Consider the following 7,500-nt stretch of genomic DNA (forward strand, 5'->3'; position numbering starts at 1 on the left):
TCAATGAATTTACTTGAGTTAAGAAGTAAAAGAGGACTAAAGTTAATGTTTTTGAGCACCTACAGCCAACCCACACTGGACATGCCCAATCTCATCTGATCTTGGAAGCTGTGCAGTGTTGGGCTTGGTTAGTACTTGGATGGGAGACCACCTGGGAATATCAGGTGCTGTAGGTAATTTTATACTGCCATAACATTCTTTTCTATTACATTTTATATTACATTTTTTCAACTTATCAATGAATTTACTTGAGTTAAGAAGTAAAAGAGGTCTAATGTTAATGTTTTTGAGCACCTACAGCCAAACCACACTGGACATGCCCAATCTCATCTGATCTTGGAAGCTGTGTAGTGTTGGGCTTGGTTAGTACTTGGATGGGAGACCACCTGGGAATACCAGGTGCTGTAGGTAATTTTATACTGACATAACATTCTTTTCTATTACATTTTACATTTAATTTTTTCAACTTATCAATGAATTTACTTGAGTTAAGAAGTAATAGAGGTCTAAAGTTAATGTTTTTGAGCACCTATAGCCAAACCACACTGGCCATGCCCAATCTCGTCTGATCTTGGAAGCTATGCAGTGTTGGGCCTGGTTAGTACTTGGATGGGAGACCACCTGGGAATACCAGGTGCTGTAGGTAATTTTATACTGCCATGACATTCTTTTCTATTACATTTTACATTTAATTTTTTCAACTTATCAATGAATTTACTTGAGTTAAGAAGTAATAGAGGTCTAAAGTTAATGTTTTTGAGCACCAACAGCCCAACCACACTGGACATGCCCAATCTCGTCTGATCTTGGAAGCTATGCAGTCTTGGGCCTGGTTAGTACTTGGATGGGAGACCACCTGGGAATACCAGGAGCTGTAGGTAATTTTATACTGCCATAACATTCTTTTCTATTACATTTTACATTTAATTTTTTCAACTTATCAATGAATTTACTTGAGTAAAGAAGTAAAAGAGGTCTAAAGTTAATGTTTTTGAGCACCTACAGCCAAACCACACTGGATATGCCCAATCTCATCTGCTCTTGGAAGCTATGCAGTGTTGGGTTTGGTTAGTACTTGGATGGGAGACCACCTGGGAATACCAGGTGCTGTAGGTAATTTTATACTGCCATAACATTCTTTTCTATTACATTTTATATTACATTTTTTCAACTTATCAATGAATTTACTTGAGTTAAGAAGTAAAAGAGGTCTAAAGTTAATGTTTTGGAGCACCTACAGCCAAACCACACTGGACATGCCCAATCTCATCTGATCTTGGAAGCTGTGCAGTGTTGGGCTTGGTTAGTACTTGGATGGGAGACCACCTGGGAATACCCGGTGCTGTCGGTAATTTTATATTGACATAACATTCTTTTCTATTACATTTTACATTTAATTTTTTCAACTTATCAATGAATTTACTTGAGTTAAGAAGTAATAGAGATCTAAAGTTAATGTTTTTGAGCACCTACAGCCAAACCACACTGGAAATGCCCAATCTCGTCTGATCTTGGAAGCTATGCAGTGTTGGGCCTGATTAGTACTTGGATGGGAGACCACCTGGGAATACCAGGTGCTGTAGGTAATTTTATACTGCCATAACATTCTTTTCTATTACATTTTATATTACATTTTTTCAACTTATCAATGAATTTACTTGAGTTAAGAAGTAAAAGAGGTCTAAAGTTAAAGTTTTTGAGCACCTACAGCCAAACCACACTGGACATGCCCAATCTCATCTGATCTTGGAAGCTGTGCAGTGTTGGGCTTGGTTAGTACTTGGATGGGAGACCACCTGGGAATACCAGGTGCTGTAGGTAATTTTATACTGCCATAACATTCTTTTCTATTACATTTTATATTACATTTTTTCAACTTATCAATGAATTTACTTGAGTTAAGAAGTAAACGAGGTCTAAAGTTAATGTTTTTGAGCACCTACAGCCAAACCACACTGGACATGCCCAATCTCATCTGATCTTGGAAGCTGTGCAGTGTTGGGCTTGGTTAGTACTTGGATGGGAGACCACCTGGGAATACCAGGTGCTGTAGGTAATTTTATACTGACATAACATTCTTTTCTATTACATTTTACATTTAATTTTTTCAACTTATCAATGAATTTACTTGAGTTAAGAAGTAATAGAGGTCTAAAGTTAATGTTTTTGAGCATCTACAGCCCAACCACACTGGACATGCCCAATCTCGTCTGATCTTGGAAGCTATGCAGTCTTGGGCCTGGTTAGTACTTGGATGGGAGACCACCTGGGAATACCAGGAGCTGTAGGTAATTTTATACTGCCATAACATTCTTTTCTATTACATTTTACATTTCATTTTTTCAACTTATCAATGAATTTACTTGAGTTAATAAGTAAAAGAGGTCTAAAGTTAATGTTTTTGAGCACCTACAGCCAAACCACACTGGAAATGCCCAATCTCGTCTGATCTTGGAAGCAATGCAGTGTTGGGCCTGATTAGTACTTGGATGGGAGACCACCTGGGAATACCAGGTGCTGTAGGTAATTTTATACTGCCATAACATTCTTTTCTATTACATTTTATATTACATTTTTTCAACTTATCAATGAATTTACTTGAGTTAAGAAGTAAAAGAGGTCTAAAGTTAAAGTTTTTGAGCACCTACAGCCAAACCACACTGGACATGCCCAATCTCATCTGATCTTGGAAGCTGTGCAGTGTTGGGCTTGGTTAGTAATAGGATGGGAGACCACCTGGGAATACCAGGTGCTGTAGGTAATTTTATACTGCCATAACATTCTTTTCTATTACATTTTATATTACATTTTTTCAACTTATCAATGAATTTACTTGAGTTAAGAAGTAAAAGAGGTCTAAAGTTAATGTTTTTGAGCACCTACAGCCAAACCACACTGGACATGCCCAATCTCATCTGATCTTGGAAGCTGTGCAGTGTTGGGCTTGGTTAGTACGTGGATGGGAGACCACCTGGGAATACCAGGTGCTGTAGGTAATTTTATACTGACATAACATTCTTTTCTATTACATTTTACATTTAATTTTTTCAACTTACCAATGAATTTACTTGAGTTAAGAAGTAATAGAGGTCTAAAGTTAATGTTTTTGAGCACCTACAGCCAAACCACACTGGCCATGCCCAATCTCGTCTGATTTTGGAAGCTGTGCAGTGTTGGGCCTGGTTAGTACTTGGATGGGAGACCACCTGGGAATACCAGGTGCTGTAGTTAATTTTATACTGCCATGACATTCTTTTCTATTACATTTTACATTTAATTTTTTCAACTTATCAATGAATTTACTTGAGTTAAGAAGTAATAGAGGTCTAAAGTTAATGTTTTTGAGCACCTACAACCCAACCACACTGGACATGCCCAATCTCGTCTGATCTTGGAAGCTATGCAGTCTTGGGCCTGGTTAGTACTTGGATGGGAGACCACCTGGGAATACCAGGTGCTGTAGTTAATTTTATACTGCCATAACATTCTTTTCTATTACATTTTACAATTAATTTTTTCAACTTATCAATGAATTTACTTGAGTTAAGAAGTAATAGAGGTCTAAAGTTAATGTTTTTGAGCACCTACAGCCAAACCACACTGGACATGCCCAATCTCGTCTGATCTTGGAAGCTAAGCAGTGTTGTGCCTGGTTAGTACTTGGATGGGAGACCACCTGGGAATACAAGGAGCTGTAGGTAATTTTATACTGCCATAACATTCTTTTCTATTACATTTTACATTTAATTTTTTCAACTTATCAATGAATTTACTTGAGTAAAGAAGTAAAAGAGGTCTAAAGTTAATGTTTTTGAGCACCTACAGCCAAACTACACTGGACATGCCCAATCTCGTCTGATCTTGGAAGCTATGCAGTGTTGGGCCTGGTTAATACTTGGATGGGAGACCACCTGGGAATACCAGGTGCTGTAGGTAATTTTATTCAGCCATAACATTCTTTTCTATTACATTTTACATTTAATTTTTTCAACTTATCAATGAATTTACTTGAGTTAAGAAGTAAAAGAGGTCTAAAGTTAATGTTTTTGAGCACCTACAGCCAAACCACACTGGGCATGCCCAATCTCGTCTGATCTTTGAAGCTATGCAGTGTTGGGCCTGTTTAGTACTTGGATGGGAGACGACCTGGTAATACCAGGAGCTGTAGGTAATTTTATACTGCCATAACATTATTTTCTGTTACATTTTACATTTCATTTTTAAACTTATCAATGAATTTACTTGAGTTATGAAGTAAAAGAGGTCTAAAGTTAAAGTTTTTGAGCACCTACAGCCAAACCGCACTGGACATGCCCAATCTCATCTGATCTTGGAAGCAGTGCAGTGTTGGGCTTGGTTAGTACTTGGATGGGAGACCACCTGGGAATACCAGATGCTGTAGGAAATTTTATACTGACATAACATTCTTTTCTATTACATTTTACATTTAATTTTTTCAACGTATCAATGAATTTACTTGAGTTAAGAAATAAAAGAGGTCTAAAGTTAATGTTTTTGAGCACCTACAGCCAAACCACCCTGGACATGCCCAATCTCGTCTGATCTTGGAAGCTATTCAGTGTTGGGCCTGGTTAGTACTTGGATGGGAGACCACCTGGGAATACCAGGTGCTGTAGGTAATTTTATACTGCCATAACATTCTTTTCTATTACATTTTACAATTAATTTTTTCAACATATCAATCAATTTACTTGAGTTAAGAAGTAATAGAGGTCTAAAGTTAATGTTTTTGAGCACCTACAGCCAAACCACACTGGATATGCCCAATCTCGTCTGATCTTGGAAGCTATGCAGTGTTGGGCCTGGTTAGTACTTGGATGGGAGACCACCTGGGAATACCAGGTGCTGTAGGTAATTTTATACTGCCATAACATTCTTTTCTGTTACATTTTACATTTCATTTTTTCAACTTATCTATAGAATGTACTTGAGTTAAGAAGTAAAAGAGGTCTAAAGTTAATGTTTTTGAGCACCTACAGCCAAACCACACTGGGCATGCCCAATCTCGTCTGATCTTGGAAGCTATTCAGTGTTGGGCCTGGTTAGAACTTGGATGGGAGACCACCTGGGAATACCAGGTGCTGTAGGTAATTTTATACTGCCATAACATTCTTTTCTATTACATTTTACATTTAATTTATTCAACTTATCAATGAATTTACTTGAGTAAAGAAGTAAAAGAGGTCTAAAGTTAAAGTTTTTGTGCACCTACAGCCAAACCACACTGGACATGCCCAATCTCATCTGATCTTGGAAGCTATGCAGTGTTGGGCCTGGTTAGTACTTGGATGGGAGACCACCTGGGAATACCAGGTGCTGTAGGTAATTTTATACTGCCATAACATTCTTTTCTATTACATTTTACATTTCAATTTTAAACTTATCAATGAATTTACTTGAGTTAAGAAGTAAAAGAGGACTAAAGTTAATGTTTTTGAGCACCTACAGCCAACCCACACTGGACATGCCCAATCTCGTCTGATCTTGGAAGCTATGCAGTGTTGGGCCTGGTTAGTACTTGGATGGGAGACCACCTGGGAATACCAGGTGCTGTATGTAATTTTATTCAGCCATTACATTCTTTTCTATTACATTTTACATTAAATTTTTTCAACTTATCAATGAATTTACTTGAGTTAAGAAGTAAAAGAGGTCTAAAGTTAATGTTTTTGTGCACCTACAGCCAAACCACACTGGGCATGCCCTATCTCATCTGATCTTGGAAGCTATGCAGTGTTGGGCCTGGTTAGTACTTGGATGGGAGACCACCTGGTAATACCATTTGCTGTAGGTAATTTTATACTGCCATAACATTCTTTTCTGTTACATTTTACATTTCATTTTTAAACTTATCAATGAATTTACTTGCGTTAAGAAGTAAAAGAGGTCTAAAGTTAAAGTTTTTGAGCACCTACAGCCAAACCACACTGGACATGCCCAATCTCATCTGATCTTGGAAGCTGTGCAGTGTTGGGCTTGGTTAGTACTTGGATGGGACACCACCTGGGAATACCAGGTGCTGTAGGGAATTTTATACTGACATAACATTCTTTTCTATTACATTTTACATTTAATTTTTTCAACTTATCAATGAATTTACTTGAGTTAAGAAGTAATAGAGGTCTAAAGTTAATGTTTTTGAGCACCTACAGCCAAACCACACTGGACATGCCCAATCTCGTCTGATCTTGGAAGCTATGCAGTGTTGGGCATGGTTAGTACTTGGATGGGAGACCACCTGTGAATACCAGGTGCTGTAGGTAATTTTATACTGCCATGACATTCTTTTCTATTACATTTTACATTTAATTTTTTCAACTTATCAATGAATTTACTTGAGTTAAGAAGTAATAGAGGTCTAAAGTTAATGTTTTTGAGCACCTACAGCCCAACCACACTGGACATGCCCAATCTCGTCTGATCTTGGAAGCTATGCAGTGTTGGGCCTGGTTAGTACTTGGATGGGAGACCACATGGGAATACCAGGAGCTGTAGGTAATTTTATACTGCCATAACATTCTTTTCTATTACATTTTACATTTAATTTTTTCAACTTATCAATGAATTTACTTGAGTAAAGAAGTAAAAGAGGTCTAAAGTTAAAGTTTTTGAGCACCTACAGCCAAACCGCACTGGACATGCCCAATCTCATCTGATCTTGGAAGCAGTGCAGTGTTGGGCTTGGTTAGTACTTGGATGGGAGACCACCTGGGAATACCAGATGCTGTAGGAAATTTTATACTGACATAACATTCTTTTCTATTACATTTTACATTTAATTTTTTCAACGTATCAATGAATTTACTTGAGTTAAGAAATAAAAGAGGTCTAAAGTTAATGTTTTTGAGCACCTACAGCCAAACCACCCTGGACATGCCCAATCTCGTCTGATCTTGGAAGCTATTCAGTGTTGGGCCTGGTTAGTACTTGGATGGGAGACCACCTGGGAATACCAGGTGCTGTAGGTAATTTTATACTGCCATAACATTCTTTTCTATTACATTTTACAATTAATTTTTTCAACATATCAATCAATTTACTTGAGTTAAGAAGTAATAGAGGTCTAAAGTTAATGTTTTTGAGCACCTACAGCCAAACCACACTGGATATGCCCAATCTCGTCTGATCTTGGAAGCTATGCAGTGTTGGGCCTGGTTAGTACTTGGATGGGAGACCACCTGGGAATACCAGGTGCTGTAGGTAATTTTATACTGCCATAACATTCTTTTCTGTTACATTTTACATTTCATTTTTTCAACTTATCTATAGAATGTACTTGAGTTAAGAAGTAAAAGAGGTCTAAAGTTAATGTTTTTGAGCACCTACAGCCAAACCACACTGGGCATGCCCAATCTCGTCTGATCTTGGAAGCTATTCAGTGTTGGGCCTGGTTAGAACTTGGATGGGAGACCACCTGGGAATACCAGGTGCTGTAGGTAATTTTATACTGCCATAACATTCTTTTCTATTACATTTTAC

General features: G+C 37.6%; 4 non-coding genes and 28 pseudogenes across 4 annotated transcripts; all 32 read left to right on the plus strand.

Annotated features, from left to right (window-relative positions):
- The first annotated feature begins 57 nt into the window (after positions 1-57).
- On the plus strand, positions 58-176 carry LOC148461146 (5S ribosomal RNA; annotated as a pseudogene).
- A 116-nt stretch (positions 177-292) lies between these two features.
- LOC148461147 (5S ribosomal RNA) lies at positions 293-411 on the plus strand (annotated as a pseudogene).
- Positions 412-527: 116 nt separating this feature from the next.
- On the plus strand, positions 528-646 carry LOC148461148 (5S ribosomal RNA; annotated as a pseudogene).
- A 116-nt stretch (positions 647-762) lies between these two features.
- Positions 763-881, plus strand: LOC148461149 (5S ribosomal RNA; annotated as a pseudogene).
- Positions 882-997: 116 nt separating this feature from the next.
- Positions 998-1,116, plus strand: LOC148461150 (5S ribosomal RNA; annotated as a pseudogene).
- Positions 1,117-1,232: 116 nt separating this feature from the next.
- On the plus strand, positions 1,233-1,351 carry LOC148461151 (5S ribosomal RNA; annotated as a pseudogene).
- Positions 1,352-1,467: 116 nt separating this feature from the next.
- Positions 1,468-1,586, plus strand: LOC148461152 (5S ribosomal RNA). The gene has a single exon (XR_015873507.1). It is a non-coding gene; the product is annotated as a 5S ribosomal RNA (ribosomal RNA).
- A 116-nt stretch (positions 1,587-1,702) lies between these two features.
- On the plus strand, positions 1,703-1,821 carry LOC148461153 (5S ribosomal RNA; annotated as a pseudogene).
- A 116-nt stretch (positions 1,822-1,937) lies between these two features.
- LOC148461154 (5S ribosomal RNA) lies at positions 1,938-2,056 on the plus strand (annotated as a pseudogene).
- A 116-nt stretch (positions 2,057-2,172) lies between these two features.
- LOC148461155 (5S ribosomal RNA) lies at positions 2,173-2,291 on the plus strand (annotated as a pseudogene).
- A 116-nt stretch (positions 2,292-2,407) lies between these two features.
- On the plus strand, positions 2,408-2,526 carry LOC148461156 (5S ribosomal RNA; annotated as a pseudogene).
- A 116-nt stretch (positions 2,527-2,642) lies between these two features.
- LOC148461157 (5S ribosomal RNA) lies at positions 2,643-2,761 on the plus strand (annotated as a pseudogene).
- Positions 2,762-2,877: 116 nt separating this feature from the next.
- LOC148461158 (5S ribosomal RNA) lies at positions 2,878-2,996 on the plus strand (annotated as a pseudogene).
- Positions 2,997-3,112: 116 nt separating this feature from the next.
- On the plus strand, positions 3,113-3,231 carry LOC148461159 (5S ribosomal RNA; annotated as a pseudogene).
- A 116-nt stretch (positions 3,232-3,347) lies between these two features.
- Positions 3,348-3,466, plus strand: LOC148461160 (5S ribosomal RNA; annotated as a pseudogene).
- Positions 3,467-3,582: 116 nt separating this feature from the next.
- Positions 3,583-3,701, plus strand: LOC148461161 (5S ribosomal RNA; annotated as a pseudogene).
- A 116-nt stretch (positions 3,702-3,817) lies between these two features.
- On the plus strand, positions 3,818-3,936 carry LOC148461162 (5S ribosomal RNA; annotated as a pseudogene).
- A 116-nt stretch (positions 3,937-4,052) lies between these two features.
- LOC148461163 (5S ribosomal RNA) lies at positions 4,053-4,171 on the plus strand (annotated as a pseudogene).
- A 115-nt stretch (positions 4,172-4,286) lies between these two features.
- Positions 4,287-4,405, plus strand: LOC148461164 (5S ribosomal RNA; annotated as a pseudogene).
- Positions 4,406-4,521: 116 nt separating this feature from the next.
- LOC148461165 (5S ribosomal RNA) lies at positions 4,522-4,640 on the plus strand (annotated as a pseudogene).
- A 116-nt stretch (positions 4,641-4,756) lies between these two features.
- On the plus strand, positions 4,757-4,875 carry LOC148461166 (5S ribosomal RNA). Its single transcript, XR_015874540.1, has one exon. It is a non-coding gene; the product is annotated as a 5S ribosomal RNA (ribosomal RNA).
- A 117-nt stretch (positions 4,876-4,992) lies between these two features.
- Positions 4,993-5,111, plus strand: LOC148461167 (5S ribosomal RNA; annotated as a pseudogene).
- A 116-nt stretch (positions 5,112-5,227) lies between these two features.
- On the plus strand, positions 5,228-5,346 carry LOC148461168 (5S ribosomal RNA). The gene has a single exon (XR_015874251.1). It is a non-coding gene; the product is annotated as a 5S ribosomal RNA (ribosomal RNA).
- Positions 5,347-5,461: 115 nt separating this feature from the next.
- LOC148461169 (5S ribosomal RNA) lies at positions 5,462-5,580 on the plus strand (annotated as a pseudogene).
- A 116-nt stretch (positions 5,581-5,696) lies between these two features.
- LOC148461170 (5S ribosomal RNA) lies at positions 5,697-5,815 on the plus strand (annotated as a pseudogene).
- Positions 5,816-5,930: 115 nt separating this feature from the next.
- Positions 5,931-6,049, plus strand: LOC148461171 (5S ribosomal RNA; annotated as a pseudogene).
- Positions 6,050-6,165: 116 nt separating this feature from the next.
- LOC148461172 (5S ribosomal RNA) lies at positions 6,166-6,284 on the plus strand (annotated as a pseudogene).
- A 116-nt stretch (positions 6,285-6,400) lies between these two features.
- Positions 6,401-6,519, plus strand: LOC148461173 (5S ribosomal RNA; annotated as a pseudogene).
- Positions 6,520-6,635: 116 nt separating this feature from the next.
- Positions 6,636-6,754, plus strand: LOC148461174 (5S ribosomal RNA; annotated as a pseudogene).
- A 116-nt stretch (positions 6,755-6,870) lies between these two features.
- On the plus strand, positions 6,871-6,989 carry LOC148461175 (5S ribosomal RNA; annotated as a pseudogene).
- Positions 6,990-7,105: 116 nt separating this feature from the next.
- LOC148461176 (5S ribosomal RNA) lies at positions 7,106-7,224 on the plus strand. The gene has a single exon (XR_015874542.1). It is a non-coding gene; the product is annotated as a 5S ribosomal RNA (ribosomal RNA).
- A 117-nt stretch (positions 7,225-7,341) lies between these two features.
- LOC148461177 (5S ribosomal RNA) lies at positions 7,342-7,460 on the plus strand (annotated as a pseudogene).
- The last annotated feature ends 40 nt before the right edge of the window (positions 7,461-7,500 follow it).

This window comes from Taudactylus pleione, unplaced genomic scaffold, assembly GCF_031769625.1.
Source record: "Taudactylus pleione unplaced genomic scaffold, aTauple2 ptg000967l, whole genome shotgun sequence".
Lineage (NCBI taxonomy): Eukaryota > Metazoa > Chordata > Amphibia > Anura > Myobatrachidae > Taudactylus > Taudactylus pleione.